We start from the raw sequence: 8,462 nt of genomic DNA, 5'->3' as shown, positions 1-8,462 counted from the left end.
TGGTAATGCTCAGTGATTAGAGCACTGCTCACTAGCTCTTCTGTGGTTTGTGGCCTATGAACGCCACCAGCCACATTCATTGCTATTTCCGGCCTCAGCATCTTGAGCATCAACCGGATTCGTTCCCTTTCTGTGCTGACTAGTTCAGGGCATAGACGAGCCAACCTATTGAATTTCTTCACGGCTTCCTCAACTGATAGGTTGCCCTGACGAAACTCAGTGAACTCGTCGTAGTGGCGGTTGGTGACCCGCATGTGAAAGAACTCCTCAAAGAATTCCTTCTCGAAGTCATCCCATGTCATCTGGTTCACTGGGCGCTTCGCTCTGATTCTCTCCCACCACATGCGTGCATCTCCTGTCAGACAGAAGGAGGCGCACTTCACCTTCTAATGTTCTGGCCAGTCCAGAAGCTCCATCGTACTTTCCAGTGATTTGAACCATGCCTGAGCATCCCATGGTTCACTGCTGCCTGAGAAATTCTCTGGCTTGACTCTCTACCACTGGATCAGATAGGCTTCTCTCTGCGCTCCTGCTGCTGGGGCTACTGGTGCCGTAGGCTGGACTGGTGGAACCTCTAAGACCACTGGTGTCGCTAAGTTAGGCTCCGGGGTGACAGTGGGAGTGTTCTGCTGACTAGCCTTTAAGGTGGCTATTTCCTGTTGCTGTTCAGCTAGCTGCTGCTATAACTGAGCCACTAGTGCTGTAAGGTCTAGGGGAGGCACTGAACTGCCTGCCTCATACTGGGGCTCAGTAGCTGGTGCCCTTCTAGCTGGGCGTCCTCGTGCCATTCTAGAGACATAGAGGACATACATGACTAACACAAGCATAATAGAGAAACAATTGTTATCATGTTAATTACTATCATAAACAAGCATGCTTTAGTTATATCTGAACATGAAAACAAGAAACATAACGAAAGTGAGAGATGTTCTTACTTGGAAGTTGTAGGTACAATGCTGATGTGTGTGTAGGAAGTATGGAACTTGCTCTGATACCACTCTGTAACGACCCACCTCCTACTAACTAGGCTGTGAGGCTGAGCGTCACATTATGCTGTGCTAACTGTGCGGAAAACTGATCTAATTTAAATTTTAGTTGCTAACTGATAACTATTCCTGGTTCTACATGTGCTGAAGGGTATAATCTAAAGGATACAAGGTGTATACTACATTCCCTATGGACTAGAAGCTGATCTACTAAGTTCCTTGGTCGAAACTGAACTTCCCAATCGATCCAGACTGAACTGGATCAATTGCTCTCTATTGGATCGATCCATGGATCAATCCAGACTACTACTGTGCTCGGGTGATAACCTGGACCGATCGGCTAATCGATCCAGGCTCACCGATCGATCCAATGATCGATCCAGCGTGCTTCTGTGCACGGGACTATATTTGGATCGATCGGCTGATCAATCCAACATAAGTCAATCGATCCAATGATCGATCAAAAACCTTTCTGTTCGCGAGGAATAGCTTGGATCGATCGACCGATCGATCCAGAGGCCTTCTGTTTGCGACAGAATGTGTCTGGATCAATCGGCTGATCGATCCAAAAGCCTTCTGTTCGTGGAATCAGCCCCCAATCGATCCATGGATCGATCGAGGACCCCTGATCGATTCATGGATCGATCGGAGTTTCTGATTTCACACTGAAACTCTGATTTCAGCACTAGTTCGTGCCAAAATCTCACACAACAATTATACTATGCATGGAAAACATTCTAATATCTACTAACTAGCATTCTAACATGCCATGGTGCAAGGTTCATTAATTCATAGCATTTAAACCCCTAGAAATGCATAAAAGTGTCTTAAGAAAAAGGAACTAAGTTCTTAATTTGCTAAACTCCCTAAGGATCTTCATTCCAGGTCCCTGCCACACACACCATCTCTGCATTGACCCCCAACTTCCTCTAGTCCATCTTCCCTTTACCTTTATCTGCAGTATAAGGAAAAATAGTATCTGTAAGCTTGAGAGCTTAGTAAGAAACCATCTACCTCACAAAAACATGCACACGATGCTATTTATGCTTTGAAAACATGCTATTTGAAAAGAACATACTGAATATACTAAGCATGGCATAGCATACAATGTATAGAAGCAAAACTGATCATGGCAATAAAGCTATTAACAAATTATCATGTTATATTAACAGAAAGCTACACTGATATAAAACTGAGCTAAGCTAATACTAATCTGATTGCTAAAGCTGAACTGAATTCACATAACTATTTTGTGATGTTTGCAAACTATATTCATAATAGATTAAAATACATAATCACGTTGCTGTTTGGGCCCAGCAACTGTACTTGCTGTGCGCGCATCCCTAACTAAACCCGGGGTTGCAAATTCCGAATCTAGTAGGGTTACTAGGTTAGCTGAACCTAGGGACGACTATGGGAGTCCAACCCAATGGATATCTAATCCAGTACAGTGCCACTGAGAAAGTAAAATACTGAACATAAGCTAATAAATTCTTGTCTTGCTTTTACTAGGTTGTCTAAACCCAGAACTAGGTTTTCTAAACCTAAAGGCGACTGTGGGAGCCCACCCATTGGACGTCTAGTCCTGTAAAAGTGGAAGCAAGACTAAATAAGCTGTAAAGGCGCTTCTATGGCATTTATCTAGGCTATCAAAATGCCTAGGATGGCATTTAACTAAGCTAAGCATTTAATCAAATGCTTGGTGTGCGCTAATTCACACCCTATTGCTAAAAATCTGCATACGACTAAAACAATGCATACAATCATACGAAAGCTATTTATACTGCAGGTGAGGGGTTTCTTACCTCCTATTCGAAGTTTCTTACTATTCTAATCGCTAGATTTCCGGTGGAGAAGATACCTTCGACGATCTCCTTGCGTCTATGCGTTCCTCTCGCGGAGGGGAACGTTCTTGTGCTGGAATCGCTGCCGGAGGGTGCTCTTAGGGCCCTAGGGAGAGAACCCTAGGGTTGGCGCCAAGAGGAAGAAGGAGAAGGAGAGGGGCGGCATGTAAGGTGAGGTCTCGGTGGAGAATTCCCGAACCAAAGAAAATAAACCAAACCCACTCAAGTTTTCTATTTATTGTAAGTGGGTATTTCGGCCCAACTCTAATATAACTATTATTGATTCCCTCTTCTTTCAGCACACCCCTGCTGGGGCTCCTGGCTAGCCGGATTCACTTAAGTCTTGGCTCGGCTAGAGGTCATGGGTTCAATTCCCGCGAAGGTCGTTTTACGCTTATATTTATTTTTGCTACTTCCGCTACTCTAAAAATTCCGGAAAAATATCTAAAAATTCCAGAAAAATCATAGAATGTTTCTAAAATAGTTTTGAGAATTTTCGGGTGCTACATTAGTTTTGATAATTTATCAGAATGATATGATTCGATCGATCCACCTTCCAAAGCATGAGTTTTCAAACAATAGTATAGATTGTTGATTTCTACTCTTGCACTTATATTTGACTTAACAACTCGATAGTTGCAGAAATGAGTTCCACTTATGCAATACCTTCAATGCCCTATCCTAAAAACTTTGATTATGTATTTCACAAATTATGTACATCCAAGTATGGATGCATGTGTTTAAGAGCCAAGAAAAGTAAATAATTTTATTCCACATCAGATATCTAGTAATTTGCACCTAGGACATGATAAAAACAAGATACCATGTAGAGTCATTTTTTGTATTATTGATTTTTCTTAGGTGAGATAAATTATAAGATACCATAGATTGTCGTATCCTCTTGAGTCATTGTGTTATAAAGATTTCTCTATAGCTTGAGTTCTCTAACTTGTGAAATTTTATGTCAATTGGAAATTCTATTAATATGAGTTGAGATCTTAGCTCATGATGTTTCATTCTTGTTTGTAGGGACTTATCCCGTGTCTTTTTAAATTTCATTTAAACTGTATTTGTGACTTATAGTTCTTATTATACTTGAATTTCATTTGTGGCACAGATCTTTATTAATGAGTGTTAAATTTAGTATACATGCATTTTAAAATTTAACAATATATCATAATGTTAAATTGATTTTAATAAGTGATTTTTTTAGAATTATTATGTATAAGAGTTGGATATGTTTACCGAGACAAACTAAGTATAGAAATGGTGTTCAAAGTTTCTTACATTTTGTATTTTCTAATACAAATATAAATGGAATAATTTTATGTCCTTGTATACGGTGTAAGATTAGTATATTAGTTTCAAGAGAGGTTGTCTTTGATAATTTGACAGTTGATGGATTTATCAAAGGTTATACTCATTGGGTAACTCATATAGAGATAGCATATAGTACATCTACAAACTCTACTTCTGTTCCATCTAAAAACTATACAGATGATATGCAAAGTTTAGTTTATGAAACATTTGGGATCTCAGAGTACAATGATAATATAATTAACACATCAGAATTTGAAATGATAAAGAGATTCCAATAGGAGATGCTAAGAAATTCTATAAATTAATTGACGATTCACAAAAAGAATTATATTCATGATGTAAAAAATTCTCAAAACTTGCATTCATGATTCGCTTGCTACACTTAAAGTGTCTAGGCAAAGTTAATAATAAGATTTTTGCTATGCATTTAGATTTGTTAAGAGAAGCATTTCATAATGCAATGGATGATTTGCCTAAGTCATACTATGAAGCAGAGAAATTGATAAGCAAATAGGACTTGGTTATGAAAAGATTGTTGCTTGCCTAACGATTGCACTTTGTACTAGAGGTTGGACAAAGAAAGAACTCAATGTGAAACATGTAGTGAACCCAGATGGGAAACATTCAAAAATGATTCTACCAGTGAAAAGAGAAAAATTGTATGTAAGGTTTTATGGTATTTTCCAATAAAGCCTAGATTACAACGTTTGTTCATGTCATCCAAAACAACATCCCATATGAGATGACATTCTGAATCTCGCACAAAAGATGGTTACATGCGACATCCGGCTGACTCTCCAGCTTAGCAAACATTTGATCATAAGCACTTAGAATTGCAAAGGATCCTAGGAATATAAGGCTTGGTTTAGCATCAGATGAATTTAATCCATTCAAAAATATGAGTGTGGTATATAGTATATAACCAGTCATTTTAATGACATATAATCTTCCACCATGGATGTGTATGAAGCAACCATACTTTATGTTGTCACTATTGATACCTGGCCCATTTTCTCCAGGAAATCATATCGACGTCTACTTGCAACATCTTATTGCAGATTTGAAGGATTTGTGGGAGACAGGAGTGCAAACATATGATACATCAACTAAACAAAATTTTCAATTGCATGTCGCATTACTATAAACAATAAGTAATTTCCCTAGATATGCAACCTTGTCAAGATGGAGCACTAAAGGACAACTTGCATGCTTAGTATGTCACAAATTTACACATTCACAATGGTTAAAAAATGGTAGAAAATACTACTATATGTAAGTCCCCGATCAGCCGGCAAGAGAGGGTGAATTGCTTGAAATTACAAACAAATCCTTTCTCGATCTTTCGACTAAATTAGACAAACACTTGTTTATAAATTGAAATTAAATGCATAAAATAAAGATATAGACAAGAAATATTTACTTGGTTTGCAATCAGAGGATTGCTAATCTAAGACATACAACTATAGCTCACTAAAATCTCCTCCTTTCAAATGCAGAGTAGCCTCTTACAATGTTGAAAGCACAAAACAGTAGAGAATAGTACTAGAAAATGAAATACAGAAGTCATTTGCAAGTGTTGTTCTGAACTACTGAGACTAAGGCCTTATTTATAGTTCGTTGGTCGAATCTGACTATTTGCTGGCATGACAGCTTCGGGCGCCTAGAGGGGATCTGGGTGCCTAGGTGTGGATAAGACTTTATCCATGTTGCAATAGCTCGGTAAAGATAAAATTTATCTGGTTCGGGTGCCTGAACCAGGTCTAGGCGCTCAGACCAAGTCTGGGCGCCCGGATGCCCTTTCTCTAAGAGGCGGGCGTCGAGGTGTCCCTGGGCTAACCAAGGGGGTCTGGGCACTCAGAGTATCTAGGTGCCTAGACTTAGTCCAGCATCCGGATAGTCAACATCTTGTTGACTGTCTGGTTCTCCTCCGATCAAGCTCCATTACTTGGGTGATTTTGGTCATCCTGAATAGGGCTCACTCGAACCCATTTTTTAGCTTTCTCCTCGAGCAAGCTTCTGCTCTAGCTTTTCATCCCTCAAAAATGTCGTGTGCTTCCTTCTCATCCGCCAGTGTACTTTTCCGTAGCACCTCGTCCCTCGGACGCACCAAGCCCATCAACTCTCTTCCGTGTCATCCTTCTCGCTGGCTGCATCTTTCGTTCGATTTCCTATGGTCCCAAGTTTTTGCTGTAACGCCTAAAAATTCTCAAAATAAATTTTAGAAATATTCTATTATTTTTTCTGGAATTTTAGAATATTTTTATGGAAATTTTTGGAGTAGCAGAAGTAGCAAAATTAAATAAAAACGTAAAATAGCCTAAGCGAGAATTGAACCCGAGACCTATTAGACCCTACGATTTATAGATGACCTTAGTAACCAGGGGGCCCCAGCAGGGGTGTGCTGAAAGAAGAGGAGAGAAATTATATTTATGATCGAGTTGGGTTGTATTAATCACTTAATATAAATAGGGAATTTAAGTGGGAGTTTATTATTTCGGATCGACAACTCTCCCTCAAACCCTCACCCGACGCCTCCCTCTCTCTCTTCCTCACCCTCTCGGCGCACAACCTCAAGATACCTAGGGTCGTAGGAGCACCTTCCGGCGACAACTCTGATACAAGGACGCTCCTCTCCGCGAGAAGAACGCGTAGACGTAAGAAGATCGTCGAAGAGATCTCTTCTCCGGAAACCTAGCGATCGGATTGTAAGAAAACTTAGCGCAGGAAGTAAGTAACCCCTCACCTACAGTATAAGTAGATAATCGTATGCTTTTATGTTCTTAGTTCTCATTTATGCTCTTAGTGCAGCCACATGTAGAGATAGAGCACACCAGGTGCTCGATAAAATGACTAGTATAGTTATCTGCTACAGTAGGCATTTTAATAACTCAGTTAAATGTCATAGATGCATTTTTAAATAGCATACATAGTCTTGCTTCAGTTTATATGGGACTACGGTCCAATGGGTGGGCTCCCATAGTCGGCTTTAGGTTCAGATAACCTAGCTCTAGGTTCAGATAACCTAGTAAGAGTAAGATAATATAAATCAGTTTATGAACAGTATTTTACTTTTATCAGTGGCACTGTACTGGACTCTCAGTTGTCCTTGGGTTGGGCTCCCATAGTCGTCCCTAGGTTTAGATAACCTAGTAAACCCTACTGGATTCGGGACTAGCTACCTCGGGTCTAATTAGGGATGCGCGCATAGCAAGTACAGTTGTCGGTCCCATCAGCAGCATGATTAGTATTTTTATCTATTATGAAAATAGTTTTCAAAACTTCACAAATCAGTTATGTGAATGTGGTACAGTTTCAGCATGAACCTAATATTAATATTAGCTTAGATTATGTATCAGTTTAGTTTTCTTGTGATACAACAAATAGTTATGTTTAGTAGTTGATTGTCATGTTTCAGTATTCTAGTATGATTCTCATCATGTATATCAGCATAACATCTTTTAAAAAGCATGATTTCATCGAATGCATGTTTTGTGAGGTAGATGGTTCTTACTAAGCTCCCAAGCTTATAGTTTTCTTTTTCCTTATACTGCAGATAAAGGTAAAGGGAAGATGGATTAGCGGAGGCTAGAGGGCAATGCGTCAAGATGTGTGTGAGAAGGAACTTGGAATAAAGACCCTTGGAGAATAGCAAGTTTAAAGGATTAGAACTCCTTATATTTTATTTCCGCACCTTTTGAATATCTAAATGTTATAAATCGTGAAAGTATGCACTATATTATGCCTAGACTTCTAGCTACCTTGATGTTAGTCAGTAAGTTATGAATCATGTCATGCTTAGTAATATTACAATGGTTATTGGTTGATGATACATTCGTGTTGTACATGAAATTACTGAAATGCAGCAGAAATCAGAGACCCAATCAATCAGCCGATCGATTGGAGGGTTCCCAATCGATCAGCCGATCAAATGGGAAGTGATCTGCCGCGTACAGAGAGTTGATGAATCGATCAGCTGATCAATCGGCCATGGATCGATCAGCCGATCGATTCAGAATTGACCTCCGTGCACAGTAGCACGTTGAATCGATCAGTAGATCGATCAAAGAGCTCCAATCGATCAGCCGATCGATTGGAAAGTCTGATTTCAGCTCCTTGATCAAATAAAAAGTTTAGGTTCCTTTCTTTAGCATATGTACAACAATAAAAGTGTATCTGGAATATAAATTCCAAATTTGATTGCAATTAGTAGAAATTTTAAATTAGTTCAGCTTCCCGCACAACATAGTTAGATAAGATAATGTAACCCCCGGCCTTACAGCTTAGTCAGTAGAAGGCGGGGCGTTACAGAGTG

Source organism: Zingiber officinale, chromosome 8A, assembly GCF_018446385.1.
Source record: "Zingiber officinale cultivar Zhangliang chromosome 8A, Zo_v1.1, whole genome shotgun sequence".
Classification (NCBI taxonomy): Eukaryota; Viridiplantae; Streptophyta; class Magnoliopsida; order Zingiberales; family Zingiberaceae; genus Zingiber; species Zingiber officinale.
This window is presented reverse-complemented; position numbering follows the sequence as displayed.